Source organism: Dipodomys ordii, unplaced genomic scaffold (assembly GCF_000151885.1).
Source record: "Dipodomys ordii isolate 6190 unplaced genomic scaffold, Dord_2.0 Scaffold9, whole genome shotgun sequence".
In the NCBI taxonomy this organism is placed as follows: domain Eukaryota; kingdom Metazoa; phylum Chordata; class Mammalia; order Rodentia; family Heteromyidae; genus Dipodomys; species Dipodomys ordii.
This window is the reverse complement of record NW_012267225.1, coordinates 11,993,557-12,007,142: the sequence shown is the minus strand read 5'-3', so window position 1 is coordinate 12,007,142 and position 13,586 is coordinate 11,993,557. Positions and strand designations below refer to the sequence as shown.

Below are 13,586 nucleotides of genomic sequence, written 5' to 3'. Positions count from 1 at the left end.
AGAAGAGATCTTATAGAACCAGGCACTAGTGGCTCATGCCTATAATCCTAACTACTTAGGAAAGGCTGAAATCTGAGCATTGCAGTTTGTAGTCAGCCTTGTCAGAGAAGCCCATGAGATTCTAATTGCCATCCAGCAAGATGCTAGAAGTGTAGCTGTGGCTCAAGTGGTAAAGCACTAACTTTGAGCAAAATGCTAAGGGACAGTGCCCATGTCCAGAGTTTAAGCCCTAGTAGCTGTACCAAAAAAGAGAGAGAAACCTTTCTCCACACTACAACTGAGATAATTTCTTTCCTGGGTCAAAGGAGAAAAGCAAGGTCAACGTTATGTCATTGTATTTTCTAAGACATTCAGTATACTTTCCAACAGTACCTTAATATATGTCATTTCATAAACAAAAAAAGACAAAGATAAATGCAAATATCAAATTCTGGCAATATGTGGACCATGGTTCACATCTAACATGAGCCTGGTTGTCATCTATCTACCATAATCTACCTTCCCTTTAACAAGATGATCCCCCATGGTGTGCTGTCTCTCAAGCCTCAAAGCAACTGCCAATTGATAGTGCATCTCTGCAACCATGTCATGTAACTTCTCTCTTTATATTGATTGTCTTAGGTGTTTGTTATAGTAACAAAGAGCTGTCTAACACAACTTGGAAGACCTTTTTGGACTTTGATTTCCTATAATAACTTTTCTTGTATGCCTTATAGATGTTTCCAGTGTAGCCAAAATAGGTTTTCTCCTTCCTTCCTTCCTGCCTTCCTTCTTTCCTTCCTTCCTTCATTCTTTCCTTCCTTCCTCCCTTTTTGTTGTCCTGGAGCTTGAAGTCATGGCCTGAACACTGTTCCTGAGCCTTTTGTGCTGAAGGCTAGTGCAACAGCATCTCTTTGGGCTACGTGGAGACAAGAATCTCAGACTTTTCTGCCTGGGCTGGCTCCAAACTGCAATCCTCAGATCTCACCCTTCTGAGTAGCTAGGATTACAGGCATAAGCCATTGGCCTCCAGAAGGTTTTCTTTTCTTTAACTTTTTTTCATTTTCACCATTAATAACTAACACCTTAAAATAAAATTCATTATTAGTTTTTTATATTAGAAATATTTTTGCATCATTTTATTAATAAATTTGGTTATTTCTATAAAGTTATTTTTGTCTATTTTGTTACCACAATTTTACAGAAAGAAATAAATTGTGATTAAAAAAATGAAGAACAAAGATATGGTACGCATCTATTAAAGGACACAGTGTAACTGATTAGCATCGACAAGATACTTCAAAAGCATATTCAATATTGACAGGCAATAAAAATGTCATTTCTTTGAAAACAGCCACAAAAGCACAGCAAAACACCACCAAAATGTTTATCCCCACCCCAACTTCTGAACCTTGCTTTCTAGTTGGTACATGACAACCCAATTTTCAGAAAACAGTATTTCAATCAGCTCTGCAAGGCCCACAGGCCATGAACAACTAACACATTTCTGTGTATGCACAGCCTGCCAATGAAGAATGACTGTTGTCTCTCATGGATTGCTTTTTTCCTGAAGGCTCTTGGAGTAGTTAAATCAAGTAGTTGCAAATTCACTTCAAAACTGAAGCCACATCCAAGAAAACAGCCCACTGAAGCTAATATGAAATCACTCGATCCAACAAAGGTAGATTTCTCTAAGAGAAACACTCAGTACCAGACTGTCTATTTATTTGCCTGATTTGAAAGATAGAAAGTCTGAATTCTGCACACTTTTAGTAGATTTAAGACAAAAGGAATTTTTTATTTATTTTCCAGCTGGCACAAAATAAGTAAAATTTTAAACAATAATAATTGATAAGGCATTTTTACTTTATGTTGTCATCTTTGTTCAATTGGTGCTTCTGAGCAATTGAGTTATGCCTTCAGTTTAGCATTTTAGTGAGTAATTAGAGAAGTTTCCTAGACTTTCTACCAGTCTGGCTTTGAATATGAACCTCCAAATTTCAACCTCTTGAGTAGCTAGAATTATAGGTATGACCCACCAGTCTCCTAGTAAAAATAAACTTTTATTTATTTTTGGTGTTGCTATCAGGGCTTGAACTCAGGGCCTCATGCTCTAGTTTAGCTTTTGTGCTCAAGGCTGATAGTGTGCATCTTTAGCCACACCACTACTTCTGCCTGTTTTCTGGAGATAAGAGGCTCTTCATTTGTATGCCCACTCTGAGCTTGAACTGAGATCCTAAGCTCTCAACTTCCTGAATACCTAGCTTCCTGAATTATAGGTGTGAGCCACCAGCACCCAACGAGGAATAAACTTTTAAGAGAAATTACTATCATAAGCTAATAATGGGTAAAAGTTCCATAATTTTATTTAACAAATAAATATGTACTTGACACGTTTTTGATCAAGTAATACATTTTTTGCTGAAATTTGCATGTTGTTTTCAAAAGTGAACAATGGTACATTGAATGATTGTTTTAAAACCTCTATCCAAAAAGGGGACGTGTTAAGACAGTTATCACTTTTAACAGGTGCAAATTAGAAGATAGCTAGTTAAATTTGAATTTCAAGTAAGAAGAGCAAATAATTTAAATTTAGTTGTATCCCACGTAACATTATATATTAACAACTGATTTGCTGCTTATTAAAATTTTATATTCAACTGGTTGTTCACTGTTATCTGGCCACCTTAAACCTCACTAGATGCCAGACAAATAGGTGGTTTTAAAGTTATTCCCAAACTTCCAAGCTTTCATAACACTGTGATCTGACTGTTAAAGGACACTTTGGATGAAGTTGTGTAGAAGAATTTCAACAGTTTTCAAATCTTCTCAGAACACTTGGCATTTACTAACTGTCCACGGAATCAGACCCAATGCCACATCCATTTTCAAGCTGAAAGGGTCCTTAGAATTCTGGAGTCCAAGGAAGAAGGAAGCAGAGCTACTTAAATAAACCCTTCCTGCCCATCTTACAGATGACTCTGATTTAGAATAATTAAACTCCCTGGAGTGCATAATTTAGCTTGAGATGATTTGAACAAACTCAAGAACTTGGTTTTTGGTTGTCCTTTCCTATTTTTATAGTTTGTTTTTTAGAGTGAGATTTAGTTACCAGATAGGAAGACAGATAACTAGTGATTGGATAGAAGAATCAAGGGACAAAGAAACACCTTGTTTTAAAGAGAAAGATCAATTAACGAGTAGACAACACAAGAAAATTGTCTAAGACCCAGATCCAAAGGCCTCTAAAGCATGCATGTATCACTCATAAAAAGGAAAATAAAAATAAAACAGAACAGATCTCTTCTGTTTTCAACAGGAATGTGATACATGAGTCACCTCCCCTTGTGATAGCATAACGTTTCTGCTGTGTATTAAAATTCTGCACATTCTCTTTTGGCCACTCTGGGATACTTGAAATTTCATTTCATTTTTCTTCCTAGCATCACCGCCACTGGGTTTAGTAAAGATGGATGACAACCTCACAAAATGATTAGGCCTGGGGCCCAAACCAATACAATTACAATGGAATAGTCCCTAGAACTCTAAGGAGACACAGTCTCTCTGCACTGGAGACTCTGGAGGGCCACACCAGACCAGTTTTCCCACTGAAGTTTTTGGGTTTTGTTTTTTGTTTGTTTCTTTCTTTTTATGCCAAGTGCCTTTGGCCAATTCTTAGAGATACAGACCTAATATTAGCCCCTCAGTGTTTAACAAAGGTGGGGCAAGTTGGAGACCATCCTGTTGCTACCTGTTAGGGAACCCAGAAAGGCTGATAATTTTCTTTTCCTTAGGTATGTGATTCTATTTGATTATTTACTCTTTAATTTTATTGAGTTAGCAGGCATTTTAATGTGAAGAATTTTATTGTGATTATTTCCATACATGCACAGAGTATACTTTGAACAAATTTACCTCATCCACCATATTTATTTTTTGCCCCTCGCTTCCCTTCCCACTACTTTTCAAAAACAACCTTTGGTGTGTTTAAACATGCTTAGTGGGTTTCATACACTCACACCTGCACCCACATCCCCCCTCCCAACAATCTTCAATCTTCCTCACCTTTCTGCATTCTCCACTTTTTAGCCTTGTCTTTCCTGCTGATCCCTGAATACAGACAACCCCTTTTTGGGCTCATAACTCAGGGCAACTATCTTCATCTTCATCATAATCAGCATCAGCATCACCATCACCACCACCACCACCACCACCTTCACCCTCAGAATTTAAGGTCTGTCTGAACTCCACAAATTAGCAAGACGATTCAATATTTGGCTTTTTGAGTTTGGCTTATCTAGCTGGACATGAAAGTCTCTAGAACCCTCCATTTTTCTGCAGCTGACATAATTTCATGATGTCTGGAATGAAACATTCTGGAATAGGCCATTCTCTGAATTAGCCATTCTGGGTTAAGGATTAGTTGAGCTGAAGGCAATTGAGAGTCAACAGATGCATGAAGGTTTCCACTTTGTACAGGTGGCATACATTTTCCCCTCCTCCATACTAAGAATAGATGAGCAATCCTTATTACAGACTGAGATGAGTCTGTGTGCACAAGTATTACTATATAACCCTCTCCCCTCATGTGTACCTAGTCTCTTCCTACATGAATTGGTCTTACCTAGCCCAATACACTTTCACCAAGTCACGTCTCTGCAACTCATCACCTGTGGTTAAAACGGCATATAATTGCTTCTTTGAGGCTTAACCTCCTTTCTAAGAAGTCTTGGGAACATCAGATTAAAAATATTAATAGTCTAACTGGGCATCAGTGGCTCATGTTTATAATCGTAGCTACTTAATAGGCTGAGATCTGAGGATCATGGTTCACAGCCAGCCCAGGCAAGAAAGTCTGTGATTCTTATCTCCAAAAAGAGCAGCCTTGAGTGAAAACGCTAAAGTGAGAGAGAGAGAGAGAGAGAGAGAGAGAAAGAGAGAGAGAGAGAGAGAGAGAGAATTCTTCTCTGTTGTTAATCTGTCTTTCATTAGTTAATTTTCAGGCCCCAGATACAAAACATAAATGAATACAGTAAGTTTTTTTTTCAAAATTTTGTTCCAGTGTCATAGCTAATCAGAAGAGTGATCTCAATATATCCATTGTGTCTCTTGCTGCATTATCCCCTCCATTTGTTTTATCCAACCACGTTAAAATGTTTGTTATTCCTAAAACAAGATAAGCCTCTTCCACCTGCATGTCTTGACATATAAAGTTCTTTTGCCTTAAAATATGCCCCCCTTTTGTGACTTTTTTTGTTGTCGGTTTTTCTGGTGGCACTGGGGTTTGAACTCACGGCCTTATCAGTTGCTAGGCAAGCATTATACCACATGAGCCACTTTACAACCCAGCCCCCCTTTTAACTGGAGATAACTATTTTCTCTTTATTGGCCTACAAAGCTGAGATAGTCACTTCTACCCTAGTAAATGTGGCAAATAGCTCATGATTGCATCATTAAACTCAACATGTTGATTCTGCTCTACCTCCTAGACCATTAGGATTTCTTTTGCTAACATATTTATTTTTCTGTAGAGCAAATAGTTACTTAAAGACAAAGATTATAGAAGAAAATAAAAATCTCCATGAAACCATGAATGAGAAATGATCACTAGGAAGACCCTCCCACAGTCTTTTTCCTATGCACGATACATATAAATATTTGTTTTGCTTTTAGAAAGGTAAGGTCACATACTTCTATGCTTGAAGACTTGTTCCTTTACTTTGGTTTTATGGATATGTTTTCATGTCAATAATGTTATTCTACATTATGAGATTTTTTTTGAGAAAGGATTTTATTGTACATTCCAGGCTAGACTTGAACTTTTGAACTCCAGATTCTCCTGCCTCAGTTTCCTGAGCTGTGGAATCACAGATATGAACACACCTGATTAAATTATCTTTGTGTGTGTGTGTGTGTTTGTGTGTGTGTATGTGTGTGTGTGTGTGTGTGTGTGTCAGTTCTGAGACTTTAATTCAGGGCCTGGACACTGTCCCTTAGCTTTTTTACTCAAGGATAGTGCTCTACTACTTGAGCTAGAGCTCCACTTCTGGCTTTTTAGTGGTTAATTAGAGGTAAGTATGTCATGGACTTCTCTAACCTGAGCTAGATTCAGACCTCGATCTTTAGATCTTTAGTCTACGAGTAGCTCAGAATATAGGTATGAGCCATTGGCACCTGGCTACATGATCATTTTAAATATCATCATGGTGTGCCATTGTATGGTTGGCATAGCATACTCTATTTAGTCAACCTGAAATATGTGAACATTTAGGATATTGGAGTTTACTCAACCAGATTTACGTTATTAGTGGACACAATACTGCTGAGTTCTGTGTTAAGCAACTAGGCAATAAAGAGCAGAAAAAGTGGGGGTGTCACACATGCAGAGTAATGCATCTTAAAGGAAAAAGTAAGCAATTTATCAGGATATTGAAGGTAAGGGAAATGGAGGCATTACAAAGTAACTTTGATTCCTTAGATATGTATGGAAAGGTACACAGTAGGAGGCCATAAGGGACACAAGAGTAAAGAGAGTTCCAGAGTCAGAAAGAAGGAATTTCAGAAGTAAACAAGAGAAAATGAACAACTGACTGACTGAATGGACATGAAACAACCCGCCATGTTTTTCCTCACCATTGCAGATATTACTTTCTTGTCTTGGCACAGGGCTCAGCAGTGATGAAGACTGTCCCAAACCACTCATCAACCATTTGTGTGGTAGTTCAGCTTTGGAAGTCCACATTTTCTCTCATCTACCTTGTGTTCTAGTAGACTTAACTGTCCACTTGAGGTAAGCAGCTGGAAAAACAAGACTCCAGCCCAGAGCAGACAGCAACCCTGTTTTTTTTTTTTTGAGGGGCAGGTGTCTCTTCCTCTCTTTCCATAAAAACCTAGACATAGGATAACTGCAGTTAAAAAACCTGTGTTCTGGGCTGGCTCAGTGTAGAGTGCTTGCCTTGCATACATGAGGCCCTGGGTTCCATTCCTCAGCACCACACAGGCAGAAAAAGCCAGAAGTGGCGCTGTGGCTAAAGTGGTAGGAAGCTGAGGGACAGTACCCAGGCCCAGAGTTCAGGCCCCATGACTGACAAAACAAACAAACAAAACACCCCTGTGTTCCCTAAATTCAGCTCAGCTCCACTCATCACTTTCTGATTTGGAGAGAATTTAGAATTAGTATTTCCTAGTTGCTTCATCGTTAAGTGGAAGATTGTGTTAATGCATGTACGAGTTTGATGAACTCTGGGATGGTATGGGGGTAGGAGCACACACACATGGAGCCTTGCTAGCATCAAATGCTCTGAGATTGACATGCATGGACACCTGGAACAGCCCTGATGGTGTGAAGACTATCTGGAAGGTGACGGAACTCCTTTGGAGTTGTAGTGACTACTTTCTTTGTTTCTTTTGTGCCAGTACTGGGGCTTGAAATCACATTATCAGTTGGCTTTTTTGTTCCAAGCTGGTGGTCTACTACTTCCGCCACAGATCCACTTCTGGCTTTTTACTGGTTCATTGGAAATAAAAGTCTCATAGACTTTTCTGCCTGGGTTGGCTTTGACCATTATCCTCATACCTCCATCTCCTGAGTAGCTCAGGTCTGTAATCCACCAGCTCCTACACAGCACCAAGAAAAGAAAGGACTCAACAGGACACCTTGTTTCCAATCTCAGTGTAAAATGGAAAGCAGATAAATGATATCTACTTGCATCTTACATTTTCTATGCTTTACACATAAAGAAGAGGCATTGTTATCCAACAAAGAGGAGCAAATTAGAAGCTCTATGTTTTGTTAAGTAGAAGACCTTAGTGGAAGAAAACAGCTATCCTGGTCTACTTCTAGGCCCCTGTGTTTTGACTCACTCTCTGTGTTATCAAATATCTAGAGGAATAATCCACACGCATGCCATAGCCATTGTCTTAACAGTGACAGGAAATGTATCCCCCAGGTAGAGAAGCACGATTTTTGCTGAGAATCACTTCAGGACAGAGCCACATATTTTCGCTGAGAATCACTTGAGGACAGAGCCACATGTTTTCAAATTGTGTAGTAAATCATGCAACAAATTTGGTGCAAACTGCTGGTTAAACAGCAGCATGCAGCCTTCGAGCCATGAAATGAAGATCATTGCTTCCTCTTATCATACATAACTAGCTATTGGTAATGTCATAATGTGGAAAGCCTCATTTCCAAAATGAAAATCTGTCTTGCTTGATAAAATACTGTCCAGAAAGCTGGCATTGGCAATGGAGCGGCTACCTCTTTTAACAATCCCAAGGCAGGTCAGAATGAGAGCCTGAAAAAATAAAGGACAAAGAACTAAGATCTGATTAAAAACAGGAAAGTACTTGGGGGCAGGCACTGTGTTGGATTTTCTTTAGTGCATCTCTGATGACTCAAAGGGCTGTTTAATTCATCACTTGACACTGCAAGCTAAAGAAAATATTTTTAAGTAATTGTCTCACTTCCTTAGATAAAACACATGTTTTGTGACCGGGCCTGTGTCTGTGAACCTCAGGGTTAGTTCAGTTAGTTAATTCATGGCACCTGACCACCATGATTCTGAAATTTAGGGTCTTGGATTTCTTGCAGTTTCTAATGAGAATACAGCTATTATTTAGTTAGTAACACTATTCTCTGTTTATCATTTTGTGACTGTTATTGCAATGCATTGCACTAAAAAATGCTATGACTAAAATTATTATTGTTAACAGAAAATTCACAGGGCAATCTCTATGGGTTGGATATGTTGCTAAGAGTTAGATTTGAACTAATTCTTCTTCAGTTATTACAATGATTATATGAAAGGGGTTACAGATGAGCTAAGGGGAATGTGTATGTAGTCCAAAGTCATTAATGGCAGATCCAGTGTCTCCAGGTAGGCCACTGCCTGCCAGCTCATATTTTGAAATAATAATTATTAAACAGAGGGAGTGGAAGTGTGGTTCAAGTCGTAGAGTGCCAGCCTTGAGCAAAAAAGCCAAAAAAGAGTGCAAAGTTCTGAGTTCAAGTGTTAGTACTGGCATAAAATATGACTAGAAAGTTCACTTGGAACTTCTTATTCAGAAGTAAAAGTCAATAGTTCTTTCTTTTGAAAATTATGTGTTTTATACAATTACAAGAACCATGAGAATATTTATTACTACTTGGAGTGTTTATCAATTTAAAATTTATTCTGGCTGCTGGTAAGTACCTGTGCAAATAACTACATGGTTGAAAAACAAGACAGGAGTTATGCGTTATTTTTAGCAAAGATAATGAGGAAACATTAAAAAATTCTGGGAAAGAATAAAAACACCCAAGTACAAGAAAAGTGCGAAGAGCCCTAACATTTTTCTTTTCTAGTCTCAATTGCTTGAATAAGTTCCCTTTTCCAAAGTTAAATTAGAGAACAACATTTCCCCTGAGGGAAAACAAACTCTGGTTGCTACAAAACCTTTATCCAGAGTAAAACAGTTCTGAGTGAAGACTTGAGCTGTCAGGGCACAGAGGTAAGGGAGGCTAGCTTCTCAGACTGCCCCAGAACCTACAGCAAAAGAACAACCAGGGAAAAGGCAAGAAAAATGAAGCTCCCCCAAACAAGGGCTAACCTTTCATCTTTTTGGCAGATAAAAGGAGATAATGCTTGGATAATGCATCTGGATTGATGGAACATTCTTCCAGTCTTATGTTAATTTTTGCATAACTCAGAAGGAACTAATGTATAAAAGAAATAATTCAAGCAAGTTCTCTGAACTTGAATACCACATGGCTCTGTTTGAGTAGCAAGTCGGCTGTCCTTTAAACCATCAAGAAACTGGAGAGAGTCCACCCTGCAAGTTAATATCTACTATTATAACTGGTATGCTTCCAGAATCTGAATCATGCCAGTATTGAAACTATCCAGATCAAATGTGAGGAAGAATCTGCCCAAAGATGGAGAGCCACCATTGATCAAATAGCTTTGATTAAGAGCAATGTATAAAATCAAGACAACTGTCACTTTAGTTTATGAAACATTTAAGATAAGGATGGAAAGACAAAGCCATACCTGTGGCTTACACTTGAAATCCTAGTTATTCAGAAGGTTGAGATTTGAGGATCTAGGCTCAAAGCCAGATCTGATTGAAAAATCTGTGAGACTCTTATTTCCAGTTAACCAGCAAGAAGCAAACAATGGAGATGTGGCTCAAGTTGTAGAGCATGAGCCTTGAGTGAAAAAGCCAAGCAAGAATGCAAGGCTCTGAGTTCAAGTCCCAGTAACCAGCACATACACACCCACACACCCACACACCCACACCCACCTGTCCATCTATCTATACCCGCACCCCTACCCACACATATACCAGATGGAGAGACAGTATTTGCATATCTTATTCAAAGCCTAAGAGTTTGTTTCTCCTTTAGCATTTCTAGACCAGATAAAAATTTTATTTGGAAAAATAAGACTAATAGTCTATTTTAATTCCTCTCTTTAAGTACCTATAAAATGTGGACACAATACATTCTGATAGCAAAAGAAGGGAAAATGTAAACACACTGCTGTTTCTTCAGACTCTGGAACACAAGGGATCAGTATGTAAGGTCAAGTTAAGCAGAAAGGCTGATTAACTCACCATGCTATAGAAAGATTGTTTTAAACAATTTCACGACTACTGTGAAATCTTTTCTTCTGTAAAATAAAGCCTCTGAGCCAGGCACTGGTGGATTCTGCCTGTAAGGATTGAAGTTCAAAGCTAGCTCAGTAAGGAAAGTCTGGGAGACTCTTATCTCCAATAAATTACCAGAAAAGCCAGAAGTGTGTCTGGATGCTGGTATCTCAAACATATATTTGTAGCTACTCAGAGATCTGAGGATTGAGATTCAAAGCCAGCCTGGGCAGGAAAGTCCTTGAGACTATTATCTCCAATTAACTGCCAGAAAACCGGAAGTGGCACTGTGGCTCACAGTAGTAGAATGCTAGCCTTGAACACAAAAGTTCAGGAACAGTGCCCAGGCCCTTAGTTCCAGATCCACAATGCACCAAAAAAGAAGAAGAAGAAGAAGTAGAACTATAGTTCCAGTCATAAGAGCACTAGCCCTGAGCAAAATAATTTCAGGGACAGTTACCAGCCCCTGAGCTCAAGCCCCAGGACTGGCAAAATTATATAAATAAATAAAAAGAATTAAAAAATACCTCTGGCTACAATGCTCTGTTGGCTTTTAAATGGGTACCTAAGAAACTTTTAATAATAGCTTGAAGAAGAAGATGGCATTTAAATCATTCCTTCTTCCAGCTAAGGTATAGAGGAACTCTGGCTGAACAGTAAAAGATTCAGAGACTTAATACTTTCAAGGAGCATTTTTTGAATGCTTATTCATAAGTTCCATTTAATTTAAAACCCGAGCCTAAGCCTTTGATCTAAAAAGAAGACAAGTATACAGAAACAGACCAAATGTAATCCCTAGGAACTTGAGTAAAAATATTTAACTTAATAGGTCTGTAATATAACTTGTTTAACGGTATAACTACATAGAAGCAAGAAGTTCTGATGTGTGATCACAGAAAAGGGTAAGTATAGGTAAGGATAATAAGCTGGATATTTGAAAAGGCTGAATGAAATGATTTTGAATGTTTTTACCATAAATAAATGATAAATGTTGGCGAAGAGAGATATACTTGCCTTAAATATCACACAATGAAGATATGTGTTGAAACATCACATGGCATGTCATAAAGGGCTATACTTTATATATTCTTATGTATCATCCTAAAAAAAATTAAGCTAAAAAACTATGTAAGTAGAATGTCTTGATAGGGGAAAATAAGAACCTACAGTTAAAAAGTAATTATAACAAGCATCAAATATACAAAGAGAATACAAATTTTCTGCCCAAATGCCTCATGGGAGAGTCATAGCATATGATCTTGCTAGATTAAATTATTTAATAAAGAGTTAGTGAGTCCCTACTACAGGGAGACCATAAGCTGGTAAATGTTATCCTGCCATAACTCTTGGTTCCATTCTGTTATGTATGTATAATACATTCAGAATTTGACAGTGCTCTCCTAGCAGACGACCTTAAAGGAAGGAATGGTTTAGAGCATGTGGGCATAAATAAGCACACCAGAGGTCAAGTACAATGGATACAATTGACCTTCAGTGGAAGCTCTGGATACCTTGTGACCTCAAGCATCTGTGGCTACAGGTCTCTGTCTCTGGATTTTTGTCTCTGCCCAAAGAAGGGACCAAAACATAAGAATGGATGAAGACTAAGTCAGATAACAGACACTTTCTAACTCTACCAGAACTCAACTGTCTGCAGGTCATTTCAGTAGGACTGTATTATGTAGCTAAAATATTAATCATTACTATTATTCTTGTCATTATTATTACAAACATCTTTGGGATAACCATTGTGTGCCCAGGATTGTATTGAGTGTTAAACTGTTACACACGATCTCTTTTGACTCAACTCACACCCTTCACACAAGCAGAAATGATAGATGAGGAGGCTGAGATGTAGAGCAGACTCTAATCACAGATCAACGAGCCCTGTGCAAGGTTGACCAGCTGTATCCACATGCCCAGTCACTGGGCTTCAAGCATGACAGGGGGTCAAATAAATGCTGTAAAATTAAACTGAAGAATGCCAAGTATTTAGATAAAATCAATTAGTCCACTAAATTGAACACACATTTATTTATGCCAAGAGCTGTGTGCACATAGGCCTATGTCGTTATAGTGATGTAATAGTATTATCAGACTGAAAGGAAAATGTGTCACCATGGTGAGCAATGGGCCATTATGGGATTCAGAAGGAGGCAATGTTACTTGAAGCGACTAGCCACAGCTTTATGAAAAAAGGCCATTTGATTCATTCACACTGGTCTCATAGGATAGGATAAGGTTGGCTGGGGGGCCAGGACCAGTGGCTCATACCCATAATCCTAGCTACTCAGGAGCCTGAGATCTGAGTATCATGCTAGCCCAGGCAGGAAATTTCTTGAGACTCTTATCTCCAATTAACCATCAAAGAGCTAGAAGTGGAGCTGCAGATCATGTGATACAGTTCCAGCTTTGGGTGAAAAAGCCAAGCAAAAGCACAAGACCCCAGTACCACACCCTTCCCCCCATACACACACTTGGAAAAGGGTAAGCTAGTTAATTAGCCAGGTCAGGCCTTACTTTTCTCTCCTACAGAAAACCAATACATAGCCCATTCCTTATTTATGTGTATATATATTTATATATTTATTTATTTGTGCTGGTACTGGGCTTGAATTCAGGATGTCACACTTTCTCTTAACTTTTTCTGTTCAAGGCTGGTGCTCTACTATTTGAGCCACAGCTCTACTTCTGGCTTTTATCTGGAAAGAGGGGACTTAGTTTTTCCTGTGGTCATTTATATGAAGGAATGTGTCCATGTGTGCATGCACACACATGGTTTTACTATGATGTAGTTTTCCTTGATCACAATTCCTTTGATGGAAGGGCAAAATCCTCTGCACTTTAAATTCACCTAAGCTCACATATCTCTAATCCTTAACATATGCTTCATAAATGGTGGTTGAATTTAAATGCAGTGCTGTACTAAGTCCAGCATGGCTAGCAAGATTGGAAACTCCACTGTCTTCCAAACAAAA

General features: G+C 38.5%; 1 protein-coding gene across 1 annotated transcript in view; it reads right to left on the bottom strand.

Annotated features, from left to right (window-relative positions):
- The window catches only part of Nrp1 (neuropilin 1), a 95,574-nt gene that overhangs the window by 45,957 nt on the left and 36,031 nt on the right, over nucleotides 1-13,586 (bottom strand). The gene's annotated exons all lie outside the window — the stretch shown is intronic.